Raw genomic sequence first — 14,173 nt, 5'->3', positions numbered from 1 at the left:
ATTTTCTGAAGAAATCCTTTGTTGAGTATTCAGGTGATTTTTGTTGCTTTTTTAAGTTGAAGAGGACAGTGAAGTGAGTCTGTTGTTACTGTATAGCCATGTCATCATACACAGATTTGAAGACATGTATCTCTCTGGTTTTGCTCTGACTTTACTCGTGAGACTTGTGACTAAACCCAACTTTCTGTGCCTCTCCCTTTGTAAATTTCTCTGGACTTGTGTTCACCCTGGTTTTATAGATCCTACTCTCCATCCTGGTTCTGGTATTTTGTACAAAAACATCAGTTCTGGCACCGTTCATCTCCCTTTCAGGATCAGGAGGTCCAGTAAGTCAGAAAGAATTCTTTCTACCATCTTTTTCTCCTCAAAATTATTCTGGCTCCTTTAGCCATGCCAGCCTGCTAGTCTTGTGCACGCCTCCGGCCTAGAGGATGTGCCCAGACATTTTCTCAGTAAGGAAAGAAGCCATAATCAGACCAGGGTTCATCTATGTTAGATAAGATATAGGATGGCTGGAAACAGATAATCAGTCCCACACAGTCAACAGGGACTCAGGTCCCCACCGTTGCAGCACAGGCCTTAGGCAGATGCTGCTGCTTCCAGGACCAGGTCAGTAAGCAATCTCTCTCCATGCCATTCCCTTGTCAGTCTCAGAGCCAGAAAGGGCAACTCTGAGGATGAGAAAGAGGAAACAAAAAACTCCCAGCAGGCTGCCTGATGTTGTTTCTCAGCATGGAGAAAGAACACCAGATCAGAGGGATGCCCCAGTTTTCACCAACAAGGTTTCTTTCCCTCGGGGAGGTGGGAGCATGTTGTGTTGATAAGCACAAGGGAACCATCAAAAGAGATGTTTTGGAGTTAGAGAGGAGGCAGGCTTTTGATAACGAACTTTAGCTGCTCTCTGAAAAAAGAAACTTGGAATAGAAAAGAGATCAAAATGGCATGGGGGATAAATAATAGGTGTGTGTGTGTGTGTGTGTACACCATAAACCAAGTGTTTTACTTTTTGTGACATTGAAATCATCATTTTCAGAAGATATGAATATAATATATATTTTATAGATGAGGGAAATGAAGCTCAGAAAGCTTTATTAATTGATCTAAGTCACACAGCTCTGAATAGTTGGCTTAGGGTTTTTTTGATTCCAGTTAATTTTCCCCTTGGTATTTCATACCTTTCAGAGTCCAGATTTTTCCTCATTAATCACAAAGATTCATTGTTCTCTGAATTTAGGCTGCATCATTTGGGGATAGTTATGTCCAATATCACTTTGTATTTGTATTCCAGGTAAGGCTCACAACAACCCTAAGAGAAGAATAGTGCTTATTTCCCAACTTCTTGGAGGAAGAAACCAACCTACCTACCTTAAATAACTTGTTCAAGGTCTGGAGTCAGTAAGTGCTAAAAGTAGTACCGGGATTAAGCTGTTAGGTCCTATACCAGTGCATCTTTGTTGCACGGAAGGAGAAAAATCATGGCAGCCGGTCAAATCTAGGTGTCTACCTATTTGTACATGTCCTATGATACCGCATCTCTTAATATTTTTGCATCTCTCTCTATCTCTCTCTCTGCCACTAGGGTTATTGCTGGGGTATATCACTTGTAAAATTCTACCATCCCCAGTGGCCGTTTCTTTCTTTTTTTTTTTTTAAGTGGCTTGAGAAACAGAGAGAGATGGATAGAGATAGGTAGGTATGGAGGGAGGGAGAGAAAGAGAAAGAGGAGAGAGAGAGAGAGAGACCCACAGTCTTGCTCCATTACTTGTGATTCCTTCCCACTGTAGGAATAGATGAGGAGCGGGGGCTTTGATCCCAGATCCTTGTACATGCTAATATATGTTCTCTACCAGCTGAGCCACCATCCAGTCCTGACATTATTAAGAATTAAAAAATTTTACATGTTGAATCATTGAGCAATTATAAAATATTATATGTTTTGGCATACATGCATATAATTATGTGAAACAGAAATAATGTGAATTAAAATATGAGTGTTTATAGTAAAGCTTTTTTCTTGTGATAAGAAATGTTTTTTAAAAAACTTATTTCTTTATTGGGTGAATAATGGTTTATAGTCAACAGTAAAATACAATAGTGGGTGCATGTGTAACATTTCTCAGTTCTCCACATAACAATTCAACCCCCACTAGGTCCTCCTCTGCCATCATGTTTCAGGACCTGAATTCTACCCCCCCACCCTAGAGTCTTTTACTTTCATAGTAAAGTTTTATAGAATTCAGCCACTTCTGTTACTCTTTAGTGCGTCCAAGTGCCTTCGAACTCCAGTGGAGTCATTGTGACTGAATTGTATGACTCACAAAGCCCAAAAATGTTTGCAATTTAAACTTCTGTATAAAGTTGGCTATTCTTTGCTTTCTAGTGTCCTGACTGGGAAGACAAAAGAACATGTCAGTGAACATAATGAATCAGACTTCATATCCCAACTCAGAGAACTGGATAGACAGAAGGGAACCCTGGTCTCTTCTGCTCATGGTACATAAGGTACATGGTGTTGTAGTGTCTCTCAGAGAAACTGCAGACTGGTTCTAGGGTGGCCTGTAGCACCCATGTATAGGGAATACAGAAAACCATATGCTTAGGGATCTGGGAATTTACACAAAGTGAGGAGAAAGGTAAATTGGCAGTGAGAAGGCCCAGGATGTTGGAGGGAACAGAATTTGGATGTGTCTATGTTGGCACAAGTTCTGATTCCATAGCTGATTTCCCTCATGGCTATTTACAGAAGAACATTAGGGAGCAGACGTCGATCACACTGTCTTCATAAAAAAAGAAGAGGAAAGGAAGGACATGGGACTGTAAGGTGTGTGTCACTGTGTCTAGCTCTGACTCAACTCCTGCAGATATTTCACTCTGTTTTGGGTCTGGTGATCACAACTATCCCCCATCTCTGAAGGAAGAGGGTGGGCAGTGAACACTACAGGAAGGGAATAAGTGTGTTTGAGGGCTTCACTCTCAGATGATCTTGCTTCCACATGCTAGCAGGGTGGGGTCTAGTATTTCCCACCATCCTCTATGAGGGTTGATGATGAAGTGTTCCTTGCCTTTTTCTCTCTAACAGATTTATAGTATCGATTTGGTGGGTGATGAGATTATTTCACAGGCAAATGAGAGGGAAGCTGGGGCTTGAAGCCAGACATAGGTTTTGGAACAGGAATAAGCATGGAAGGAGTGTCTGCTAACTCAAAAGACAGTCGTATAGGTCAGGTGAGGGGACAGTGATAAACACTGAGAGAAAGAGGAGAAGGGGGAGGAAAAGGGGGACAGGGGATCTATGGTTTACAAGTTTCCCATTATGACCCTGTCCCTTGGCATGACTTGGAGAGAGGTGGAACAGAATGGTAAACAAGGAGATGGAAGGATGGGACCCTGGGTATTTGGTGGTGGTGGTGGGGGGGTTGTGCTAATAAATGTTTTCTGGTGCCTAGTTTGTGTGGATACGGTTTCTGAATGTAAATATGCCATCATGCTCTTGAGGGAAAGGATGGTCTGAGCAGTCAGGAATGAGTAGAGACATATGATGCTTCTTGTTCTCTTGGAGTTACAGGAGCTTCCAGGGATTGGTTATGAAAGAAGGGTCCCATGGCTGTCAGGAGGGAATGTTCTCATAGCCTATGTAAGATCAAGGTACAAAGTGAAAAACAGGTGAATTTCAAAGTGAGTGATGTTTCCTGAACAGTCTCTTTGGATTGAAAGTTATTTATGCCACACACAAAATTGCTTAACATAGGCCCAGAGCAAGCTGAACATTTAAGAGGCAGCTCCTCCTCCTCCTCCCTTTCCTTCTTTTCTTCCTCCTCTTCCTCCTCCCCCTCCTTTTTCTTCTCCTTTTCTTCTTCCATCTCTTCCTCCTCTTCTTCTTCTTCTTCCATGGCCCCTCCTTTCCTCTTCCTCCCCCTTCTTTGTCTCTCTCTGCTTCTCCTCCTTCTTTTTATCCCACTCTATCATTGATATTGATATAAGATTGACTTTTGACACCCAGTTGGAATCACTGGCCATTGGGAAACAGTCTTTGTTAGGTTCTGGTGGGGAGATGTAAATAAAGACATGATTTCTAGATAGATTTGAAATTCTGGGAACAAGAATGATGGGAAGTAGTGCAAAACACAGATTTGTGTGGCATGATCTAAGAAGTGATTTCAGATGAGGGACAGGCCTGGAAGGGCTAAAACAGAGATGCTGACAGTGTCGGAATTGGGAGAAAGTGAAAGGTTATCAAAGACTATTCTCCCTTCATTTGACAGATAAGGAAATGGAAACATAGCACACTACAGAGAAATTGAGTGGTTGGGGGTATGCTCAGTGGTAGAGCATTTCACTGCAGAGAAATTCCTATTGAATCAGGAAGTGTTCTATAAACGGAGGGGGGGGTAAGGACAGTTCACCTGAGGTGGTTAAATGTATGTGCTTGGCATGGTAATTGGTGAGTAGTGAGTGTTCAGTGAATGTCAACTGTCACTGTTGGTGATTTAATTGATGCCTTATAGTTAGAGAGGTAACAACTGGAAATTTTAAAATGAAAGTATCCGGTAGTTATAGTAAAGATTGACAGCTATCATTAACGTACTGTGTGATCAAAAGCATGGTCTTCTCAGCATGAGAGCTGAAAGGAAGGGTTCTTGTTTTCATAGTGCCTACCAGGAATGTTTTTTGAGGTGATCTGGTCTGAGTCTGAAGGAAGGATAGGAGATAGAAGTACAGAATTAGCAGGAGAGGGAACCCCATGTCGAGTTACCAAGGGCTAGGAGGTGGGGGGTTAGGTGTGTGAGTTGAGGGAAAATTTATAAAATAAGTGAAACTTTGAAGAGAAATAGAAATAAAACAGTGAAATTAATAGATAGTTATGGAAATAATAGTCAACCCATATCTGTGACCTTGGGAGAGCTACTGCCACTCTTGTGGTGGGAGCAGTGTGGAATCATAGCCTCATTATCTTATAATTTTGTAAATCAATATTAAGTCACTAATAAAAAATGACCCCAAAAAGGGAAGTTGATCTTCCCACTGCCTATGGTAGAGAGGGATGGTTCTTTTGATGGTATGTAAGATGTGTTAACATATTTTTTGCGAGCTATGAAATTGTACCACCAACACAACAACTGTCTCATAAAACATTTCTGTAATAAAAATAAATTAAAAATAAACTTGGCTCCTATAAAAACAAAGATCAGTGGAATTACTTTAGCTATGAGGTTATGGCAGTAACTATGAGGCAAGAAAATTAATGGAGACAGCGAGTTTTTATTGAACATATATAAGATGCTAGGCACTCTCTTACAAGAGCTTTCAAGATAGTGACTTGTGTTTTCCACAGAACATTGCCCACATTTTACAGATGTGGGGAATGGGGACAGAGAAGAAGCGACATACTCTATGGTCAAATAGCCAGGACGTGGTACTATAGGATTCAAATCTTCCATTCTGCACTCTTGAGCCCCTGTTTTTTTTAAAATTCAATTTATTTATTTTTATTAGCTAGAGACAAAGAGAAATTGAGCCAAGAGAGGGAGATAGATAGGGAAAGGGACACAGGGATGCCAGCACCCTTGCTTTTCCACTCATGAAAGTTTTCCTCTGCAGCTGGGGACTAGAGGCCTGAACCCAGGTCCTTGTGAGCTTAACTAGGTGTGTCACAAACTGGTCTCCATTTGTCTCTTCTACTACACTTTCTCAGGTGGACTGGAAGGGAAGGGAGAGTGGAAGGCAGAGGCAAAATTAACCTTGCTAGCTTCTTCCCACACGAAGACCCTTAGTTCCATCTGCTCTATTCTTACCTTTAGGTTCCTGGTTATTAAACAAAATTTCCTGATTTATATCTTAATGCTTTCCAGCTACCAAATTGCAGATGCTACCATGATACCATCCTGATTTCCCTGGGCAGACGACCTCACCAATATGTCCTGGAACCCCACCTCTCCAGAGATCTACCTCACTAGGCAAAGATAGAAATATGTCTAATGTCCATGTCCAGTGGAGAAGCAATTACAGAAGCCAGACCTCCCACCTTCTGCACCTCATAAAGAACTTTGGTCTGTAATCCCAGAAAGATAAAGAATAGGAAAGCTTCCAGTGGAGGGGAGGGGACACAGAACTCTGGTGGTGGGAACTGTTTGGAATTGTCTTCCTCTTCTCCTAAAATCTTGTCAAATATTATTAAATCAATAATCATAAAAAATTAACCTTGTTAGTGAAACTCTGACCAGTCCTCAGGTATAAAGTGGGTCCTCCCAATCATAAAAGGTATAAGCCTGGAGTCAGACGGTAGCACAGTGGGTTAAGCGCAAGGACTGGCTTAAGGATCCTGGTTTGAGCCCCGGCTCCCCACCTGCAGGGGAGTCGCTTCACAGGTGGTGAAGCAGGTCTGCCGGTGTCTGTCTTTCTCTCCCCCTCTGTCTTCCTCTCCTCTCTCCATTTCTCTCTGTCCTATCCAACAATGACATCAATAACAACAACAGTAATAACTACAACAACAATAAAAACAAGGGCAACAGAAGGGAAATAAATAAATAAATATTAAAAAAAGGTATAAGCCTTTGGACCTGCAAGGTCATCTGTGACCTAACAAGATTCTCCCCAGCTGCATTTCTATAATAAATCATGTGGGATTCCCAAGGCCCATGAGAAATGCCTTTCAGAAGTACAGTTGATTCCATGTCACAGATTCAGTCAGCCATGGACAGAACATGTCTGCTATATAGTTAAGTCTGTGATAGTTGTGTCAATACTGAATGTGGACAGTCTCCTGCCCCCCCCTTCCAGTTATTATGCCCTAACCAATGCAGTATGACAACTATTTCTATAGCATCGACATTGCCTTAGGGGTTAGGAGTATTTTAAGGATAATTTGAAGCACACAGGAGGATGTGAGGAAGTTATAGGCAAATTCTGTGTCAGTTTATTCCAGGGCCTGGAGCATCTGTGGATTTTGGTGTTTGAAGGGTGTTCTGGAATTAAAGCCCTTTGCATAGCAGAGGGTGACTGCATCTATCTAACATAGCAATGGCATCTCTGCAACTTTTCACCCCTAAGTCTCTGTCTGTCTCCTTTTGTGTATGATTCCAGGAGACATTTGCATGAAAACCTGGTTTGCTTAGTCTTCTGAGGGCTTGGCTTCCTGCTGCTGATTCTCACCTGAAGCCATAATTCTCCATTTGTGGTTTTATAACTGTCTCCCGGGTGGCTAATTATGGGCCATATGCTCCCGGGGATTGTATGGTAGGAAGGCAGGCTGGCACACTTTCAGATTTGCTCACGTCCTCATTTCTCTTTTGCACGTTCTGGCTTGAAAGCTACCCTCCACAGTGTCTCCTCAAGGCCTTGGGAGTCTGTCTCCTCCTTGGGTGGTGTTTGGTTTTGCTGATGACCCTGACTGGGCTTAACTGGGCATACAGGAGTCTGCTTGCCAGAATCTTAGGGTTGACCAGCTGACACAAATCAACCAAAGGGCAGAAGGACATCTGCTGTTCAGATCCCACACAGGTGGGATGATGGAGTAGAAGGAATGCTGGTTGGAGGTTTGGGGCAGCCGAGTTCTGATTTTAGCTTTACTGGGAAAATACGATATGACTTTGGAGAACTCACTTAAATTTCTGGGTTCAGTCTCTCTCTATTTTGTATATAAAAAAAGATTTTGGTTAGATTTGTGATTTATTTATTTTTTAAAAAATTTTTATTTATAAAATGGAAACACTGACAAGACCATACGCTAAGAGGGGTACAATTCCACACAATTTTTCTATATCCCATCCCATCCCCTTTCCTATTCTTTAGCTCTCTGAGAGTTGGACCCAGGGTCATTATGGGATGCAGAAGGTGGAAGGTCTGGCTTCTGTAATTGCTTCTCTGCTAAACATGGGCATTGACAGGTCGATCTATACTCCTAGCCTGTCTCTTTCTTTTCCTAGTGGGGCAGAGCTCTGGGGAAGTGGTGCTCCAGGACACATTGATGGGGTCATATGACTGCCCAGGGAAGTCTGGTTGGCATCATGGTAGCATCTGGAACCTGGTGGCTGAAAAAGAGTTAAGCTATAAAGCAGAACAAATTGTTGAATAATCATGAGCATAAAGGCAAGGATATTGCAGAAGAAGATTTGGGCTCTCCATTTTGGAAAAAGCTAGTAGGTCTATGTTAGGTATATTCCAGAGAGCCCATGACTTTACTAGTTTTTTTCTGAGCCTGCCATCTGATATGCAGGTATATCCAAGTTATTGTCTGAGGAGATGATGTCATGGCTGGAAAGAGGTCTAGAAACCTGGATCAGGGAAGAGATTAGATCCCAAATATGGGAAAAGTATATAAATATTATTGACTGTAAACCCCATCAATTTGATCTGGAGCCATATTCAGCTTAGGAGCCTATGTAACCTCTGCATTCCTATAGTTCTGAGCTGGAATTCTCTGTTCATGAGTAGGAACTTTCCAGCTTGCAAGGTGATTTCTAATGTGATTCCTAAGTATTTAAAATGATAGTTATGAATGAGTGGGTGAATGGGTGGACTTTAAAATAACCTTGAACTCCTTCTAACAAAGTCTTAGAGAGAAAGTGATTACTGTGTGCTCGGTTTTGTGTCTCCATTATCCAGGGCCATGCTTGGAGGAAGAAGATAGAAGCAATAGATCTTCCTTGAAGTATAAAGGTCTGTCAGAATGAGCCATAGAAAATTCCTCTTTGGTGATGGAGAAAATGTGTAGGCTAACAAAATCTTCCTTATTTTTTTTCTAAATGATTGACATTGTGTTAAAGATATAAAAGGAATCTTTGATGAGCAAGATGGCTAGAGAGAAGACTGATAAAAAGATTGAAAACTGGCTTTGAAAATAATGGGTAACATAGGAGCATTTGAGAACATGGTGAATTTAGAAGTCCAACTGAATAAATCAAGGCCATGTAACTTCCCAGTCTCTGGGCAAAAAGAGGGTTTATTTAGCTTCCTTAGGTTTGAATGGTGTTTCTTCCCCCCTCCATGGTCCCAACCCCAATGAAAATTATCACACAATTTGGGGACTTCTGCTAAGTAGGAAGGAAACTTGAATTCTAGATACCTTACAAATGACAAAAGGACATTAGTGCCTATAACATTTTGTTTTGCTTTCTTGGAACTTGGTAATTACAAGTGGTTATGGTGACAAAGAACAGGAAAATAACTCACATGTTCAATTTTATACAGGAAAACATAGATGCAAAAACAATAATGATGTTTGGAATATAGGGGTGAAAATCTACCTTACTTTTTTCATGCCTTCTAAAAGTATTTGTCTAATGATAAGCAAAGCATTTACATGTACCACCAAAAGTGTTGCTCTTTTTTTTCTTTTCCTTTTTTTAAATTTAATTTTTTATTTATAAAGAGGAAACATTGACTAAAACCATAGGATAAGAGGAGTACAACTTCACACAATTCCCACCACCATCCATCCCATTCCCTGATAGCTTTCCTATTCTTTAACCCTTTGGGATTATGGACCCAAGGTTGAAGGTCTGGCTGCTGTAATTGCTTCCCCACTGAACATGGTTGTTGACAGGTCGATCCATACTCCCAGCCTGTCTCTCTCTTTCCCTAGTGGGGAAGGGCTCTGGGGAAATGGAGCTCCAGGACATATTGGTGGGGTCATCTGTTCAGGGAAGTCTGGTTGGCATCATGCTAGCATCTGGAAGCTGATGGTTGAAAAGACAGTTCACATACAAAGCCAAACAAATTGTTGACCAATTAGGGACCTAAAGGCTAGAATAGTGCAGATGAAAAGTTGGGAAGCCCTCCATTTTGTAGATAGCTAGTAGGGCCTGTGGCTATGTTAGTGTTTTTTTTTTTTTTTTTTCCTGAGCCTGAAATCTGATATGCAGGTGGATTCTAATTATTGTCTGGAGGTGATGTCATGGTTGGCAGAAGGACCAGAAAGCTGGATCAGGGAAGAGAGTAGCTCCCAAATATGAGAGAGGTGTATAAATATTGTTGACTGTAAACCCCATCGATTTGATGTGATCTGGGACCCATATTCAGCTTAGGAGCCTATGTGACCTCTGCATCCCTGTAGCTCACATTCTGTGGTCATGAGTAGGAATGTCCCAAGATGCCCTAATATCAGGACGCATCTTCCTCAGAGGTAGCATATACTGTCCAGCTTCCCTTCGGAAGATGAAACATTCTCTATCATTGTTGATCCAAGTTGAGGGCAAGGTCCTATGGGGACCCACAAAGGGGTCTGTTGTGTTGTTCTGATAGAGACGATGGGTAATAATGGAGAGAGGGATTTATTCGAGGTCTAGGCCCATCATGTCTGTCTGGAAATCTCAGGACTCCCCAGATAGGGCCCCAGCTGATGGGATAGCCTGATAGTGACTAAAGAGTCATTGTTAAATTATGCCAGTCTCTTGCCCTTATTCAGCTTTTGCAGTCCTTGCTTTAATGAGGTTAGCTTTGGAGTGAGTGAGAGAAGTGTAATAGGAAGTAGGTGAGGAGGTCTAAGTAGAAATAATTTCATTGTGAACTTTATACTGATTCAGTACAGACAATTGTATATTTTTGCTTTCAGGTATATATTTTGCCCTAATTTATGGATACATGTGAACACATGCTCTATTTCAGGGGACCTGGTGTGTATCTAGGTTTTAGGATTTTGTTAGGAAGCGAGCCTCCTAGAATGGAATTTGAGAATACTATAAAAGGAAAGGTGTCACCTGAGTAATGAGGGTGAATGGTTGACATTCCATACCTGACATCTCTGGACACAGTCTGCAGTGAATTATGCTGAGGTGGTACTCCTTGCATTCATTAGGCTAGGGTCGGCAGAGGCAATATCGTTTGGTATGAAGTGAGAAAAGCATGCAGCAAAGTGAGCGCCACCCTAGAGGTTCCAGTACTGGGGGAAATACAGGCTCCAAAGAGGAAGCAGGAGGTTTTAAGAAGACAATAGATAGTTACTGCTATCATCACATTATTTGGCAATTGGGTTAACTTTGAAATATCCCTTTGGTAGGATGTGCTGTATCATATACAACCTCGCCATAATTTATGTCCTTTGACATTATTTGTATATAGCTGTGCCACTGATTATTTCTGTTCTCCCTGGTCTAAGCTTTTAAGAAAGTCAACATACCAAAGACTCAGACTGTGTATTAAAAAGACTCAGTCTGTGATTTAAAAAAGTTTGAGAAATTCAATAATTTTTTTCCTCTTATATTAACTAAATAGTTATTTATATGACTACAAATTGATAGAAATGTACATAAACACCATTGCCACCACCAAAAGACTGTGTCCTACCCCACCCTTCTCACCTCCCTATCCCCTGCCCTGTGAAACAAGATATACCCTCATCCTCAACCCAGGGTTTTTACTTTGGTGCCTACTCTAAATTTCAGTCAAATCCTGCTTTGAGTTTCCCTTTCTGTTCTTCTTTCTCAATTTCTGTTTATGAGTGGGATCATCCCATACTCATCTTTGTCTTTCTGACTTAGCTCACTTAACATAATTCCTTCTAGCTCTATCCAAGATGGGTCAGAGAAGGTGGGTTCATTGTTCTTGATAGCTGCATAGTATTCCATTGTATATATATACCACAGCTTTCTTAGCCACTCATCTGTTGTTGGGCACCTGGATTGCTTCCAGGTTTTAGCTACTATGAATTATGCTGCTATGAGCATAGGTGTACACATTTCTTTTTGGTTGGGTATTATGGAGTCCTTGGAGTATATCCCTAGGAGAGGGATTACTGGGTCATATGGAAGGTCCATGTCTAGCCTTGTGAGAGTTCTCCAGACTGCTCTCCAGAGAGGCTGGACCAGTTTCTCTTCCCACCAGCAGTGCAGAAGGGTTTCACTGTCCCCACAGCCTCTCTAGCATTTGTTGCTGCTGTCCTTTTTGATGTATGCCATTCTCATAGGGGTGAGATGGTATCTCAATGTTGTCTTTATTTGTATTTCTCTGACAACCAGCTACCTGGAGCAATTTTTAATGTGTTTTTTAGCCTTTTGGATCTTTTTTGTAGTGAATGTTTTGTTCATATCCTCTGCCCATTTTTGGATGTGGTGATTTGCTTTTTTTTGTTGTTAAGTTTGCTGAGCTCTTTATATATTTTGGTTATTAGTCTCTTGTCTGACATATGGCATGCGAAGATCTTCTCCCATTCTGTGAGGGGTCTCTTTTTGTTTGTGTGACAGTTTCTTTGGCTGTGCACAAGCTTTTCAACTAGATGTAGTCCCGTTGGTTTGTTTCTGCTTTAGTCTGCCTTGCAATTGGCTTTGTTTCATCAAAGATGTCCTTGAGGTTTAGGTGGAAAAGTGCTCCACCAATGTTTTCCTCTAAGTATATGATAGTTTCTGGCCTAACACCCATGTCCTTGATCCATTTGGAGTTGGTTTTGTATCTGGTGAGATAAGTTGGTTCAGTTTCATTCTTCTGCATGTTTCAACCCAGTTTCCTCAGCACCATTTATTGAAGAGAGCCTCCTTCCTCCATTTAATAAGGGGTTAGATGTCCATAGCTGTGGGGAGTGTTGCTCTTTTAAAAATTTTTATTAACAAGTTGGAAATACTTCACAGAATGATGAGCTAATAGGTCTATGCAGCTGTACACTGTATCTACCACCAAAGTTCTGGGTCCTTCTCCAAGAGATTACTAACATGGTTCTCACAAAGCTCTGAGAACCAATTTTGTTGCACTTTTTTAAAAATGCAAACTCATGTACATCAATTCTCTGTATTACACATGCCAGTGAAACCATCTGGTTATGTAAAATAAATTATCAGGGTATTGTGAGCAACAATGAATTGCTTTATTTCTTTTTTCACTTTTATTAGTGATATAAGTGGTTTCTTTCATTCATTCATTTTTTTTTGCAAAATTACAAGACTTCAGGGATATAATTTTATATCTGTACAATGTTTGTATAAGCTACCATGCCCTCCATTAAAATTCTGGGTCCCATCCACTCCAGCCACCATACTTCTCTTCTCACAAATTCAAAGAGACAGCTAAATTACCATTTTTTATAGGTCAACTTTCTTTCTTCTTTTTTTTAAATTTCTTTATTGGAGGATAAGTGGCTTACAGTCAACAGTAAAATGTAGTTTGTACATGTGTAACATTTCTCAGTTTTCCACATAACAATTCAACCCCAGTAAGTCCTTTTAATTTTCATTATTCATCTGCATTCCACATGTGAGTGAAAGCATTCAGTAGTTGTCCTCCACCTTTTATTTCACTTAGCATAAACATCTCCATTTCCAAGGAGAGAACAACTTCTAGTGTATAAATCTAAAACTTTCTACTGTGATAACCTGTATGGACTCTGTTATAAAGGATACTCTCTGCTTTTTTTTCTGTCTTTGTTTTTCTGTCTGGCGCAGGATCCAGTGAGTTGTCTTATTTCATGTGTCTCTCTGACTCTCGTGATTCCAAACTTCATTTACTTCACTGGTATTTTGTGAGATCTAATGTTCACCTAAGAGAAACTAAACCAGAACCTCCCAACCAAATTGCTCTTATTTTCTTCATCTGCAGACCAGGGAGAAATAATCTATGTTATTGTTTTTGGCCTTGAAATATGAAGTTCTCTGTTGGACAGCATTAATGCTAACTTTTACTCTCCTGCTGTTCTTCCATTTGGGAAGGTGTGGTCTCTGCGAGAGGACTGTGCAGTAGAGGTGCTGGGTGATCTGTCTTCTTTTTGCTGGTGTTTTTCTGTGTCATAGTCCCACTCATCTTCTGTGTAGTAGAAACTCCTCTTGCATTTACATAGATAACAACACATTATTTCTTGCTTACAGTATTTTTGTACCCTTAATTCTCCTGAGTTTGCTTTCGTAAGTATTTCAGTGAGAAAGTGATGATGAGAATGAATCCATTATGTTATCCTGCTCTTTTCTTCTTCTTCTTCTTCTTCTTCTTCTTCTTCTTCTTCTTCTTCTTCTTCTTCTTCTTCTTCTTCTTCTTCTTCTTCTTCTTCTTCTTCTTCTTCTTCTTTTTATTTATTTATTTAAGAAAGGAGACATTAACAAAACCGAAGGATAAGAGGGGTTCAACTCCACACAATTCCCACCACCCAATCTCCATATCCCATCCCCTCCCCTGATGGCTTTCCCATTCTTTATCCCTCTGGGAGTATGCACCCAGGGTCGTTGTGGGTTGCAGAAGGTGGAAGGTCTGGCTTCTGTAA

Source organism: Erinaceus europaeus, chromosome 1 (genome assembly GCF_950295315.1).
Source record: "Erinaceus europaeus chromosome 1, mEriEur2.1, whole genome shotgun sequence".
In the NCBI taxonomy this organism is placed as follows: domain Eukaryota; kingdom Metazoa; phylum Chordata; class Mammalia; order Eulipotyphla; family Erinaceidae; genus Erinaceus; species Erinaceus europaeus.
Note: the sequence above shows the minus strand (reverse complement) of the source record.